Source organism: Micropterus dolomieu, linkage group LG13, assembly GCF_021292245.1.
Source record: "Micropterus dolomieu isolate WLL.071019.BEF.003 ecotype Adirondacks linkage group LG13, ASM2129224v1, whole genome shotgun sequence".
NCBI lineage: Eukaryota > Metazoa > Chordata > Actinopteri > Centrarchiformes > Centrarchidae > Micropterus > Micropterus dolomieu.
In genome coordinates, this window is record NC_060162.1 from 8,154,964 (window position 1) to 8,171,236 (window position 16,273).

The 16,273-nt window shown below is 43.4% G+C and overlaps 1 long non-coding RNA gene across 1 annotated transcript in view; it reads right to left on the minus strand.

The window, feature by feature from the left end:
- Positions 1-1,892: 1,892 nt before the first annotated feature.
- The window catches only part of LOC123981493, a 61,145-nt gene continuing 46,764 nt past the window's right edge, over positions 1,893-16,273 (minus strand). The window contains exon 3 of the long non-coding RNA XR_006827777.1: positions 1,893-2,824. This is a non-coding gene — a long non-coding RNA (uncharacterized LOC123981493). The remainder of the gene's footprint in view (positions 2,825-16,273) is intronic.

The window sequence follows — 16,273 nt, forward strand, 5'->3', positions numbered from 1 at the left end:
ATGGTACTGGCTGAAAAGTCAGGGAATCACCAAAGTAATTAGGATTCCTCCTCTGACCACTATGAAAACATGTACCAAATTTCATCCGTTGTTTATATATTTTGTCTGGATCAAAGTGGTGAAGCCACATCAATAGCATTATATTTCTGTGTGGTAAGTATTTACAACATGCATGCTTAAGTAAAATGGCCTTTAACATGAAGTAAGATCCACTTAAGCATGTCTTAGTCCATGTTCAAACTGGCAACCACCCAAACCCAGATTTTTCAGATGTGTCTCAACTTGGACGCTCAAATTATGACACAGATGTCACATCAGGAGGGCAGTTAACTGTGACGTCACCATGACACATGGCTGGATCTCCTCTGCCACTGATGCCGCTGATGTTGTCTGGTGTGATGAGTAGTTCACCAGAGAGAAGTGCTTAAGGACCCACCTCCATTCTTCTTCTACCCTGCAGCTGGCTTTTTTTTTCATTATGTGTTGAACACACCATACATACATGTGCCTATGCACAGCAACAGATTCAGGTTATACCTTAACACAGAATTCAACTTGATTGTTTGCAAATGAAAGTGTACACAGTCACTCTCTAAGGTCAAATTTGAGATACAAATTGGATTTGTCAAGAGCAAATGGACATTGCAGTTTGTCACAATTTGTTAACAACACAGTGTATAAAGATTTAGGGTAACAATTCAGCTACTGTACTGTAAAGTGTTTCTGTCAAGTAGCATTCCCAACCTGGCTCTTTCCATCTGGCCACCTAATCATCCCCCAGAGTAGTTACCTCAATGTTTCCCTCTCTTTCCACCTCAAGCTCATGCGTGGGCACTACACAATGGTGGTGGTTAGATCTCTTAGATCTCAAAATTGTACTTGAGATGTAATTGTTCTATGGCTTTGGTGCTAACATGCAGTAAATAATGTGATGGTTAGCAGGTGTATTTTTTGTAACTATACAGCAAGAGCTCATAGTCCTCACACAATAACACTTTCGGACAGGCATGAGCATTCACACCTGGGGTGGCAATGGTACAGTGGATAAGACTATTACCTCTGGTGTGGGAGACCAGGGTTCGATTTCCACTGCAACACATCCACCAATATGTCCCTGAGCAAGACACTTAATCCTTAGTTGCTCCAGAGGCACGTGACCTTTCATGTATATAGCAATTGTACTATGAGTCACTTCGGATAAAAGTGTCAGCTAAATGACTTATTATTACAGAGACCACTGAAACATCTTTGACCTATCGACTTCTGTGAATAGTTTGGATTGTTATATCTGCACCAATTGCTAATCCACATTAATTGCATGTGCAGCCTGATTTTGATTAAGATTAATTAGCTGGCAAAAGGATCCTAAATACCATCACCTATTTAACTTAATGGTACCTCCTTGGTAATTGTGTTGTATTTACCACAGTGTCTCACTTAAGTCTGAATAATCCTATGGGCGCTCTTGTTGCAGTGAGTGTTGACAATATTATGTTCATGAGAGCGTCAATTGGCCATGCATTTTCTGGACAAAGGTAACATTTCATGTGTGAGCTCTATCCAAACATATTCATCCATCAAAGTCATTTAGGAGAGAAAGGCACAATCACCAAAAGGGCACTTCTGTATGGATTTTGTGCTGCTATGGAAGGAAGCTGGCTAATGAATCTCAATGACTTGCAATTACAGCTCCTGTACTTACATGCCAGAATCTGCCGTGCATATCGGGGAGAGAGCAACCTGCTGTTACTGCACTGGGACTCCTTCCCCAGGTGCTAGTGCTGTGTTGTGTGGAGAGGTTGTTATGGATTCCACTGGAAGCAGCTTCTTTATTAAAACCTGCTTCTCAACCATCTGGTGTGAGGATCTAAGAGTTGTCTGTACAAAGTGACTACACTTACAACATATGATTTATTCATGCGTGCTCCACCACAGCTGCCCTGTTGACATTTGAATTGCTAGCACCTTGATCAGTTCATATGAATAGACAAAACTGACACAGAATTGAATACAATTGGGCAATCCAAAATACAGTTGACCTTATATAGCACCTTATATAGCACCTTTAATCACTCAGAACCTTATTTTTGTTGGTAGCACTTTATAATAACTACACAGTATAAAGCACTAGTTAAGTATTCGTAAATACGGAATTCATCATTTATAAAGCATTATTCATACATTAATACACATTAGTAAGTCTTTCATAAACACAGTTATAAATGTTTTATTCTTTCTTATCTACACACTATGAAGCAGTTGTTAAGTATTAGTGCATTTTTAATTCATCATTTATAAACCATTGTTCTTATGTTAATACACATTAGTAAGTCATTTATAAACATATTTATACATGTTGTATTCTTTCTAGTCTGGTACAGTTTCTCTGAGACAAATCATCTATCACTACCAGCTCATCAATGATGTGCTTAATGATTGTATTTGATAAAAAGATAAAAATTCATAGTAGTGATGTCTTGCTTAAATGCTACCTGGTAAAGTTATAAATCTTTGGTAATGTTATAACAATGTAAAACTTAAGAAGAGTCCCTAGACAACAGGGTGATGACATTGAGTTTTGACAAACGGGATGAGATCTTATTGGAAGAACATTGACTGTGATGATTTGTCTGATTTATTCTGCACTATACGTGCAGACTGGTTTTTGAGACCCTGGATTGCAGCTTAGATGTCAACTCTTTGCTGGATGCAGATGGCGAGCGAGTCCCAGAGATGATGCACCTTGTATGACGAGATCGGACCGCGGTGTGGCCAGCTGCTTCAGATCCCATTCAACAGGACTGACACATCAGATTACAGGACACTGGCAGATAAGAAAGATCCAATACACAGGTCATTATCCTGCCCAGGTAGAGATACAGATAACTGAAAGACACTGGACACCTTTTAAAATGTATTTTTTTTTCTTCTTATTCTGCGGATTTTTTCAAACATGGTTGGTGCACTATGAGAGTGTTAAAGGCACTGTAATAATCCTGCCCACTCTTCTTTAATAACACAGTCTATTTCTTACCCCAACACTACTTCTCAGAACCTAGGTTGGTAAGTTAGCTAAAGTGCTACACTAGTGTTAAATATTCTAGACTCTGTCTTTAGCGTTCAAAAACTATGGGGCTTTCCCCAGTACGCTGAACTTTGATGCTAAGGGGCTCCCAAGTGTGTTATAAAGTGACAACAAGGGGTCTTGACCATTGGTCCATATGTGACGACTTGGGAGTGAGAACGGGTTGGGTTGTAGATGGTTCATTTTATATCAACAGTTGTACAGTTTATGCAGCAATAGTCTCTCGTGCTGTTGATGTGTTTTTTTGTGAATGAATGGGTGAACGCCATTTTGTAATAAATAATATGCTCTGTATCCCTTTGTGTTGTGTCCGTTTCCTTTTTCTGTTCAGAAGATAACTGATTCTTGAGTGTTACAATATCATTTGTAAATGCTTTGTAAGGCATAGATAGTCCTCACATTAGATGAGCTCACACAAAACACTTTACTAACCATTAGTAACTACCAGAATTAATCATGAATTGCAGTATTATTAAGTGTCATAAAACATCTATGAACACAGATGACCATATGAACTGTGTCATGGTCATACTATATTGTGATTTACGCACCCTTGAGCATGCACATATTTGCAGAGGACTCAAACATATACTGTCCATTAGATAGGGTTTAAATAAGGTTTAGAATTTATGTGATAATTATAGTGAACACCACCTGGACTAACTAGCACCTAACTACTTAGTGTGTCAAAGCTACAGTGAACACATGCTCATACATCAAAGAATGTCATCCTACTGATAATTTTCTGCTCATTAATGTCCACTGTGTTAAACGGCCCAACCCAGGCTATATCAGTAATGAGACCAGAAATCATAGCAATTATATTTGATCCTTCAGACATATGTAACAATGATAAGGTAGACACATTAAACTGGTCTGTTGCCATGGTTGCAAGTGAACCCAAATTGTTTTCATTAATAAGGCCCCGCCTTTTGCCCGATGGCAGCTGGGATTGGCTCCAGCCCCCGCAACCCTATACGGAGGATAAGTGGTTGACGATGGATGGATGGATGGATGGCATATTTAACTGAATGCGTAATGAGCTCTATTAATATAATTGTAGTTGTCATTGTTATATTTCTCTTTGCCTTATTTTTTGGCCTTGTGTTGTTGTTTTTTTCATCATAGGTGCATACCACACCTTCCAAAGTCAACGTTATGAACACGTAAGTTTATTTAAGAAATCTATTTGAGTATATGAAACAGTCTGTCCTGTAGATTTCAGATTAAATGATGCAGTTACGAAAGCTACTGACATTCAATTGCTGAATGTGCAAAAATATATTTGCATGCATCGGTTACAACTGGTCCTCTCACTATTTTAAAAAAACAGAAAATGTTGCTTTATCACCAGGCTTGCCTGTTGTGGAGAAGCTATATTGTTCAATTTCTTGACTGCCCTAAAAGCATTGTAGATGATGAAGTTTTTATCATCCCAGTACAAGACTCAACATTTAAATCAGGAGAGATGTCATTTAAGAGTAATAGAGTCAATCATTTTGATAAAGCCACAATAAAATTTAGATATGTGGCAGATCTTTTGTGAGTGGTTAGGGGGTAGTGTGTAGTTTGTGGGGTGGCTGTGGCTTAGAGATGAGTGGATTGCTAACTAATCGTAATTTCGGTGGTCCGATCCATGGCTTCCCCAACTCCCATGCCAAGTGTTCTTGGGCAAGATACTGTACCCCAAATCTGTGTTTCTAGAAGGGCAACCAATGATATGTTGCGCACACTCATAATGCATATCTACATGGTTAATCATGATCAGAACACACACATGACTTTACAAGTGGTTCCACTCCTGTGTTGTTGGTTGGGGGACCTATTTCCCATACACACAACATCTCATTCATCATAAATTCCTTGTAGATACGCAGTATGCCTGCAAAAAGCAGCATCCACAAGACTACAACACAACCTCCAAATCTAATTTTTTCCATCTGCATCACATTTCATCAGTATTGTGACAGACTTGAATTAGTTCAGATGGAATATTCTGGAGCCAGTACATGCCAGTATTTCTCCTCCTTTTCTGCCCTACCTCTTCCTTTCCTGTGTAACTCTGAAACAGAATTTAATATCTGTATCATACCAGCAATCCCAAAACTCAAATTTTGGCATGTCCTTGTAGAAAAACATGTACTGCTGTCCACCCTTAGGCATTTTCCAGGGTGTACCACACCTCTTGCCCAATGACAGCTGGGACAGGCTCCAATCCACTGTGACCCTGAACAATAAGTGGGTATTACTAAAGGATGGATGAATGGATATTTCAAAACACCATGAGGTATGTTTAGTCTAAACCCCAAATATGAAACCAAACCAGTTGGAAAAGAAACAGTAAGTATGTCAGAGGCAAACACACAGCGGTAATGGAGCACAACTCCAGGTGGTTCTAATCATTCTGATTTATTGAACAGAGTCCAAAAAATCACAGGCAAAGGTATCCAAAAACACAAGGCAGGAGTTGAAAACACACTAGAAGGCAAACACTAGAAAACTGCTAGAGCACTGACAGTAGGAACAAGCCAAACTGGCAACTACCACAAAGCGGAAGTGGGTAATTAGTGGAGAGTTCAGCGCCGACAAAACGTAGCAAAGCGTTTCTTTCAACAGAAACGATGTTGCCTCGAACACCCTGTTGTGTACGCAAGCGCACTGCATTTTCCTGCCTTTTTAACACCGTTGTGTTTACAAACTTGTCGCAGCTGATTGGTTAACACCTGTGACACGCCCACCAAACGGGAGAAAACATACCTCGAAACCCGTTGCGGAACGTTGCACAACGCTTCAAGGAAACATGCCGTTTTGAGATTGAACTCACCCAAGATGAGTATACAGACAAAAACTGAACACATGACTTAACTGCGGGAGCTAGAAATGACAAAATGAGTTTGAGCTTTATCTTGCCTCTATTTACTAATGAATTTAAATAGTGGTCTTTCTAGATGGAATCAAGGTCTACAGCACAGAAATGTAATAAAAAATGTGAATGAGTAAAGTGGAATGACTGATTATGACATTTCTGTCAGAGTCACTTTGATTTAGCCAAGCTTATAGAGACATGAAAGAACAAAGCAAGGACGCAGAAAGGGTTTAGTGGAATGGAAACACTGAGAAAGCTAGTGAAATGACTGAAAAGGCCAGAAGGAGAAGCAGAGGGAATGAGAACAAGAATGAATGAGTGGGAACAAACACAAGAAAGAAATAAGATTCACCAGGATCTGCAGTGGCCCAGCATCAGCTGTCACTAGACTTGTGCCACAAGTCTCCCCACAGCACCACAACTGGGCCCAATGAAGAATAATGAGCTTTAGAAATCCACAAAGGTCACTCACTGCAAACTTCTCCATCCTCGCTCCAGCCAAATCAGAATGCCACCACTGGAGCTCAAAAAGAAAATTCTATAGTTTGGAGATGGGGGTGAAAATAATTGAAAAAACCTAAAGAAGGACAAAAGCAGAGCCAAGCAGTCTAAGGGAGATCTTCACCTTTATCTGACAACCTGAGAGCAGTGGATCGGTAGGGGGCTACAGCAGGAGATGAGAGGAGGGAACTGAAGAGGGGAAAAAAGTAAATGAAGAGTAAGGGAGGAAAGGAAAACATTAAGGATGAAACAGGGAGGTTTTGTACTAAAAGGACGGCAGAGATTGTTGAACTGAGACAGTCAGGCCTTGGTGGTGGGGCAGAGAGAAAGATGATAGGATTGGAATAATTAGAGGGAGAGCAGGGCAAAAGTGAGACTGTGCTATAAAGCCTTGTGTGAAAGAGAGGAATATCAGTGAACACACAGAACTTCTTTAATCCTGTTTAAGTGTGCTGTCATTCCACTCCTTTAACCGCTCATATTCAGTGGGGATAAGAAAAGAAAAAAGAGAGAAAGGAATGAATATATTATCTTTATCAAGCCAGCTATCATTCAGGAACATATGGCACTTAATTGTCTCACTTGAACTTTACAACAGTTGAGCTATTCAACACTATATATATATATAAAGCCCCAATATGCAATTAATGTGCAGTGCTCTTTCTGCCCAACTGTGAATGTCCCTGTCGCCTGCATTGCAATTGCAGTTAATGTGGTAGAGTCAGCATAGTGTGCATTTAAATATGCACTACCTTGGCCGCAATTGGAATGCAGACCATGCTGACTCAAGTCACAAAAATGATGACTTTAGACTCAACTTGACAAAATCAAAGAAGACTTGCGACTCGACTTTGACTTGAACAGCAATGACTTGTGACTTCACTTGGACTTGAGCCTTTTGACTCGAACTGACTTGACACTCCCCATGCCCGAATATAAATATTTGGGATTTTTGAGTAATGCATATATAGTAGCCTAGTTTTTAAAAAGAAAGTATTACATTTCAATAGTTAATGTTTCCTAAGGCAATGAGTAATCCTGTTAAATAATTGTGATCTCAATATTGACCAAAATAATTAGCAGCCCGGCATGAACATTTAATTTAATTCATGAAATTTGTTGCTTCTGCCTTCTTTCTGTACAGGCTAATGCTTCATTCAATACATTGTTTTATTTTTAACTTGAAAAAACCTTTGAAATGGTTTTTAAATTTGGTGAAGAGCGCATTATGACTTGTTTAGGACTCGAAACTTAAAGTTTAAGACTTGGACTTGACTTGGACTTGTTGGTCCTTGACTTGAGACTTGACTCAGACTTGACACTCATGATCGGTCTGGACTTGGGACTCGACTTGGGACTTGAGTGCTAATACTTGAGACTTGATACCATCCCTTAAAATACAGAATTGTCCCGTATTTGAGAACTAAATAGCGCCTCCTGTTTTGAATCAATACGGGACGCGATTTATCCCGTATTTCCGAGTTGTCTTTAATGCAGCATCCCACCCGCATTCTGTCAAGACTTGTCCTTTTATACCCCTGACTGGGTAAAATTCGCTGCATTGTTGGTTTGATTAATACCATCAGGTTCAGGGCCAATCGGAGTAAGACAAGGGCGTGTCTCTTGTCAGGGATTCGAGTTGAAATAACAGCGGCGGCAGCTCGAGAAACCTCCCGCGTTCCCTCTGAAACGAAGGCGGATGCAAAAGTTCAGGCGAGGACGAGAGTGAGAGAAACCAAATAGGCTACTTGATAAGTATCAAACCAAACTGCACACAATGTGTCGCCCTGGTTTCTGTATATTTTTACAATGTAAATTAATCACATGTCCACATTATGATTTGATTTTTAAGGTTGAGATATACAGTTAGACACATATGCATTAATTTAGTAAGAGATAAGAGAGATAAAGGCAAGACATGAGCTAATGAGGAGTGAGCTCTTGATTATGCTCAACTTTGAGCAGTCCTGTTCATAGTTTTAATGCAGCTGTTTGAAAGACAAACAGCAACTCAGTGCTGCACGAGTACTGTCCTTCTGACAAGAAAAGATTTATAGAAGGAAGTAGGCCTAACATGCTCCAGTACTGCACACAAGGCCTACTACTTCTAATCCACTGATGTTCATGATAACCATGGAAAATCCTTTGCAACAGTCTTTGTTGTAGTTTATTTATAGTTAATAAATTATGCACATGTTGATTTAATAAGTTAATAAACAAAGTTCACATTTCACAAGTTGATCCAAAAGCCCATTTTTTGTGGTCTCACTGTCAATAGCAGATAGCAAATTATAATTTTCAGTGGTATCAATCTTAATCTTAAAGTTATGATATACTACCACTGGCACACCATTGGGCCTGTGTTGCCAGGGCCCCGAGGGGTGTGGCCCCCGCTGTGGCAGGCGTCCCTTATTTTTCTGTATTGAAAGTGGCAACCCTAAATACTACTAACTTACATTCCACCTCAGGCCTGTGTTAGTGAGGAGTTGCTACACCTGGCCGAACAGATGACTAACGTGAAGAAAAAACATCCAGACTCCCTGCTCATTGTTCTTGGAGACTTCAACAGAGCAAACCACAGCCATGAACTTCCAAAGTACAGACAGCATATTAAGTGTCCCACCAGGGACACTAACACACTGGACCACTGCTACACTACATTAAAGGACGCCAATCGCTCTGTTCCCCGTGCAGCCTTAGGACTCTCTGATCACTGTCTGGTTCATCTTATCCCAACATACAGGCAAAATCTGAAATCTGCTAAACCTGTTGTAAAAGAGTGTGAAAAGATGGACCAATGAGTCAAAGCTGGAGTTACAGGCCTGCTTTGACTGCACTGACTGGAGTGTTTTTGAGGCTGCAGCCACTGACCTGGACGAACTAACTGACACTGTGACATCTTACATCAGTTTTTGTGAGGACATGTGCGTGCCGACTAAAACCTTCCGCACATACAACAACCAAAAACCCTGGTTCACAGCAAAACTCAGGCAGCTTCGTGGAACCATCTGACTAAGGAGGTCAAAGCAGCAAAGAGGTGCTACGCTGAAAAGCTAAAGAAATAAATAAAACAGCCTTGCAGCCAACGACCCTGCATCAGTGTGGAGAGCCCTGTGGACATTCACCAACTACAGGAGACCATCCCCCAACACTGCTGGTACTCAGCAACTGGCAGACAAGCTGAATGGCTTTTATTGTAGGTTTGAAAAGCCCACAGTCACACCTCTTCCCAACTCCAACACCATCTTCAACAGTCACCCTCCCCCTCTGACACCCACCCTCTCTGACCCCTCACCTGCACTCAAGATCTGTGAAGAGACGTGAGCCACATCTTCCAAAGACAGAAGATCAGGAAGGCTCCTGGCCCAGACGGTGTGTCTCCATCCTGCCTGAAAATCTGTGCAGACCAGCTGGCCCCCATCTTCACACAGATCTTCAACAGATCACTGGAGCTGTGTGAAGTTCCCTCCTGCTTCAAACGCTCCACAATCATCCCGGTCCCCAAAAAACCCTCCATCTCTGGACTAAATGACTACAGACCTGTTGCCCTGACATCGGTAGTCATGAAGTCCTTTGAAAGACTGGTGTTGGCCCACCTGAAGGACGTTAGAGGCCCCTTGCTGGACCCCCTGCAGTTTGCCTACAGGGCTAGCAGGTCAGTGGATGATGCAGTCAACTTGGGACTGCATCACATTCTGAAACACCTCGACTCTCCAGGAACATATGCAAGGATCCTGTTCGTGGACTTCAGGAGGAGCCCCCCCACACTGCACCCCATCACCATACTCAACAGTCCTGTGTCTGCTGTGGAATCCTTCATCGGTGCCAACCTGCCCTCCATTCAGGACTTATACATTTCAAGAGTCAGGAAATGGGCAGGAAACATCACTGCAGATCCATCTCACCCCGGACACAATCTGTTCCAGCTTCTCCCCTCTGGTAGGCGCTACAGAGCACTGTATGCCAAAACCAACAGACTTAGGAACAGTTTCTTCCCACAAGCCATCACTCTGATGAACAGCTGATTTTTGACTCACAGTGTCAGGAACAATTCTTGTGCACTAACCCAGTAACTCTGCCTCTAATCAGCCACCTGTTTACTGGCTAACACTTATTATTTATTTATTTATTCACCATTCTCTATTTCAGTGCTGTTCATACTGTTATATTGTCATATTGCAGATACTGAATTCCAAATCCACCTAACTCAAGTCATTACTCCTGCACAGAATACTTATTTATTCCAGGATCCTTTGCACTATGCTTCATCGCATGTCTCAGACATTGACGTTGGACGGATTTGTGCAGCGGTGTTCATGATACTAACCATTCAATACACAGAATGGTCCACTGTCAATGTGTTTGCGGGAGAGAGAGAAAGAGAGAGAGAGAGGGAGCGAGTGACAGGAGGTGCTGAGCGAATATGAGGAAATCAATATGTGGCGGTCAGCGCTGATATTGTGGTGGGCCGCCACAAATAAATTAATTGATGGGAAACACTGTACTGGATATCACTCACCATATTAGCCAGTAAACACAAACCCAGTAATAAACAAACAGAACGGAAGTTGACTTCAGGCCGGGTGCATCACCTTGGCAACGCGTCCGATGAAAGCATCTATACAGGGTATGCGTTGATATCACTTCCCCTTCCAGAACACGCTGGACTGAGTGGTAAAACGTCTGTTACCATGGCTGCGTATAGCAAACCGTAAGTAAAACAAGTGTTATATTATTTGCTCAAATTAAAGGCAGTCGGACTCGACAGTGATCCTAACTGCTTACCCGAAGAACCACTGGTCCAGCTCTTTCCCATTTTAGATGTGTTGTCTGTGTTTTAGCTGATTCAAGCTAACACTGCTGCTTGTCTTTCTGCCACTCAGTGAGCATAACTGTGTTCTCTGACATCATGCGCATACCCTCTATTGTTTTTGTTCATAGTGTGTATATATGTGTTGTCTACACTGAAGTCTGTGTCTGATTTTATTTTATGTTTATTATGATTTTGTATTGTATACACCACTCAATCCCGTAACAGAACGATCAAGCCACCCATGGACCCAGCAGACTCAAAAGCGGAGAGGGACATGTTACTGGATGTCTTGGCTGAGCTGTGGTCTACGTGGCAGTTGGCATCCGACCACGAATCTCGCCAAGCTGCCCACGTACAGGCTCACTGGGAGATAGCCGTAAGGCCATGGCTGCGGCGTCGGCTGCCTAAGTGGGCCAGACATTTTGTTAACTCCAGCCCTCTGCCGTTCCAACCTATCCCTCCTGATCCCCAACCGGCTAGCCCCCAGTTTGGTCCAGATCCCCAGCTTGCTAGCCACCATCACGGCTCCCGCCGACATGCACCACTCTCCCTAGATCCCCAGCCCGCCAGCACCGCAGGCCTCCAGCCTCTCCCTGATCCCCAGCCGGTTAGGCCCCAGTCTGACCCTGATCCTCGGCCTGCTAGCGCCGCTAGCCCCCAGCCTGTCCCACGGCCTGCTAGCGCCGCTAGCCCCCAGCCTGTTCCCCCCCGATCCCTTGCCCCTTAGGGCCGCTAGCCCCCATGCTCTGTTGGCGGACGGACCGGCTTCAGCCCCGCCGGTGGTCCGGCCAACCCCTGCTCCCCGTGTTCTGTTGGCGGACGGACCGGCTTCAGCCCCGTCGGTGGTCCGGCCGACCCCTGCTCCCCGTGATCTGTTGGCGGACGGACCGGCTTCAGCCCCGCCGGTGGTCCGGCCGACCCCTGCTCCCCGTGTTCTGTTGGCGGACGGACCGGCTTCAGCCCCGCCAGTGATCCGGCTGACCCCTGCTCCTCGCACCAAGGCCCACAGCCCAGCAGCCTCATCCCTGACTCCCCCCGCTGCTGTCGCGCTGCCAGCCCCTAGCCCGGCTCCCTGCCCGGCTCCCCGGCCTCTGGAGAGGTCGTCTCGTCCCAGCCCCCGGACCCTCCTGGCTTCCCTGGTCCGCCCTCGGGCCGCCCGCCGGACCAACCTGGCTCCCCTGCTCTGTCCTCGGCCTGCCCCCCTGAACTTCCTGGCTCCCCCTGTCCGCCCTCGGGTGGCACAGCTCTGTCCTCTGGCTGCCTGCCGGACCAACCTGGCTCCCCTGCTCTGTCCTCAGTCAGCCCCCCTGAACTCCATGGCTCCCCTGCTCCGCCCTCGGGACGTCCGCCCGAACCCCCTGGCCTCCCAGGTCCTCCCTCGGGACGTCCGCCCAAACCCCTTGGTCCCTCTGCTCCGCCCTCGGGACGTCCGCCTGAACCCCCTGGCCTCCCAGCTCCGCCCTCGGGACGTCCGCCCGAACCCCTTGGTCCCTCTGCTCCGCCCTCGGGACTTCCGCCTGAACCTCCTGGCCTCCCAGCTCCGCCTTTGGGACGTCCGCCTGTACTCTCTGGTCCCCCAGCTCTACCCTCAGGCACCCCGTCTGAACTCCCTGGTCCCCCAGCTCTACCCTCTGGCACCCTGTCTAGCCCTGTGTTTTCAGTTCAGCCCTGCCCGTTCCCCTAACCCTTCCCTGTCCTGAAGCCCCCCCTGAATTCCCTGTTTGGTTTTGGACCCTGGACCCCCATCAGCCGGACCCCAGTGCGACTTCTTCCCCCCTGTGTTCGTCTGCCAAGCCCCGCCTTGTCCAATGGGAAGGCCGCCGGGAGGCGTCCATTGAGGAGGGGCCCTGTTGTTGTGGCAGCCCGGCTGACGGTGAGTGTCCTGGTTTTTTATCCTTTTTAGCAGTTTTGTGTGGGAACACATTTTGACAAATAAACGCATGTCTCTATTAAATTCATGGTCTGATTTTTAAATAAGTTTTTTGGATGTATAAACACCTGCGGAGTCACCCGCTTTAGCTTCTTCTAAGCTGCTTAGATCATTAATACAATTATTAATGTTTAATCGTATGGACATGCTACACATCCTTAGATCGGTTAGATTCTCCACAATTCAATTGCTCAGTTCATTTAACGGAAACAACAAGCCCCAAAGTTTAATTCTTATAGATTTACCGGTGTAACCTGCATGGTACAAGAGATAAAAAGGGAAAAAAAGTGCCGACTCACGTTACCTTTGAAGTGCTTAAGTCCGTATGTGTCCCTTCTTTGATTATTTATATTCCTTTAGTCTATAGAGGTCTACCAATCAAAAGAATCAAAACAGCTTTTCATAAAAATCAAACATGTGAAGTCCATTGCTCTCTGTCTTCTAACTTCTGCCACACTTTAGTGTTGTGTCGTTCAAAGAACGTTTCGTTCATTTGAACTAATCTTGTATGTGACTCAGAAGGAACGGGTTGTGTCAGCAAGTAATTCGTTCATTTTCACACATGCGTGAATAGTCTTGGACTCTTACGTTCACTTGTCACACTGCAGCTGCAAGGTCTCTGTCAGCACAGGAAACAGAAATGATTAGTCCACGACACTCAACTGTGGGTCTCTGTGTTTGAGTCGTTCATTTTTCACGTGACATCTCGGCTACTATGGAGCAGGAATGAACTAATCATTCAGCGCTCACATGGGTCCTCCTCGGAGTCTGTCTTCACTCGGCAGGCTGACTTACTGCCAGCACCGGGGAATGAGTTGTGTTGTCAGGTAACAGTCACTGGACTGACATATATCTATTCTATATATTCTATATCTATTTTGATAATTTTGTGACATTTAATAAAGCATAACGTTATTAGAGCGCAGTTATGTTGTGCTAAGTTATAGTTTTAACACAGCTGCACTGTAACTTTAGTCCTGCTAGTGTTTACAGCCAACAGCTGATGAGAGTTGTTCTGGGGCCGCTCCACTTCAGAGCCTTGGTAGAGTTCTACCGGGAGCTAAAATACCACAGAGGTCGTCTCCTCTCAAAAACAAACGAACCCGGACATTAAACCATTAAAACACAGCCACATAGCAACGTCAGCGTTAGCCCTGTGGTTTGTTTACAGCTAACAGCTGATCCGGTCCGCCAGAGAACGCAACTTAACTTTTACTTTTTATTTATCGACAGAGCCGTGCTGTTTCACCGCTCCTCACTGGTGAAAAACCTGCAGTGTTTGAGATTATTATTAAATTTGTAAAATTTTAATAAGAGTGTGTTTTATTCATCTAGTGTGTCAAGCTTATTACTTCAATATATTCCCCATAAATCTGATGTTAATATATAGATTTTACTCATGGATAGGCTGCTGTATGAATGAGCACTTTAGATATATAGTGATAGTAATTATAATTATATGGCTGGTCTGGTAGTATACTCAGGAAAGATTGTGAAAATGGACGGATTTAGCTGGAGTAGTGGCTTAATCGAATATTGACAACATATTTCTGTGGTTTTTACATGGTTTGAATTTGGTTGTGGCTCTATGGAGCTTTATAGAACCATGATAGAGAAAGATCAAGAGGTGAATTTGTGCATTATACTTTGTCAGTTAGAGCAAGCCAGGCAGCCTTCTGTGTTTGAGAACTGGTCTGTCGGAGCTAGATCAAATGAATGACGTGTATTTGCTTTTATTGGATCATTTTTACACAAGTAATATACTTTTTGAAATAAATAAACTGTTTCATAGTAGCCTATTTCAGTTGTTGTACAAGAAGAATTAAAGACCTGTCCCATATGGACGCCTGTCCCAAATAAAGGCAGGGTTAATTCAGTGATTTTAGCAAATAAAAGCCTGGGCTATTAATCAAAGTTCAAACACATTCTCACTCCCAACTAATCACATATTGATGCTTGGTCAAGGCCCTTTGGCATCGCTTTTTAACCCTATTAGCATAATTTTTAGACGTTTAGGGCTCTGCAGTCAAGTTGCAACGCTTAGCAACAATAAATATCCTGTTAGACTTTCAAATTAAAATGCTAGCGTTTAGAAACATTGCCATTTTGAAACAACACGTTATTAAAGTTGTGAAACGTTGCAATTTGGTTAGGTTAGGCAACAAAACTACTTAATTAAGGTTAGGAAAAGATCATGGGTTAAAATAATTACGTAGGTCAGTTAACACGTAAGTTAACTAACATCACATGAATAAATAAATACAAATAACGTTATTTAATGTTGACTTTTTGTTTCACACGAGATACGAACACCGCTCTCGTGGTTCCTTACTCAGTCTTTTGTGTTAAATATCATCAGTCAAAAAGTGATGCTACAGGGCTTCCCCCATGCACTGAACTACGACGCTATAGGGATGCCCAGTGCGTTACAAACTGACGCCGATGGGTCTTGACCATGCGTCCATGTGACGAGTTGGGGAGTGAGAGCAGGTTGGTTTCCCCAGAAATAGAAATGGAAACTGGAGGCAAAGACCAGTTACAGCCAAGTGAGTGGTGCATTTGTCCAATCAAGTGTAAGACGGACTTATTGTTGATGACTGAGTAGAGGAGAGAAATGTCAATTATCTAATGCACTGCCTACTTGACCTAAGTCATCCATGGTGCCGGCAAAAGTGAGGGAAGCAAAAAATGTCAATGTCTTTCCAGTTGAGTATAGCGGTAATGTTTGCTCAAACTCAACAGGCCTTCACATTAACATGTCTGTATACTTCTGATCCTACTAATATACAGTGGGTACGGAAAGTATTCAGACCCCTTTAAATTTTTCACTCTTTGTTTCATTGCAGCCATTTTCCAAAAATCAAAAAAGTTCATTTTATTTCTCAGTAATGTACGCTCAGCACCCCATCTTGACAGAAAAAAACAGAAATGTAGAAATTTTTGCAAATTTATTAAAAAAGAAAAACTGAAATATCACATGGTCATAAGTATTCAGACCCTTTGCCATGACACTCATATTTAACTCAGGTGCTGTCTATTTCTTCTGATCATCCTTGAGATGGTTCTACACCTTCATTT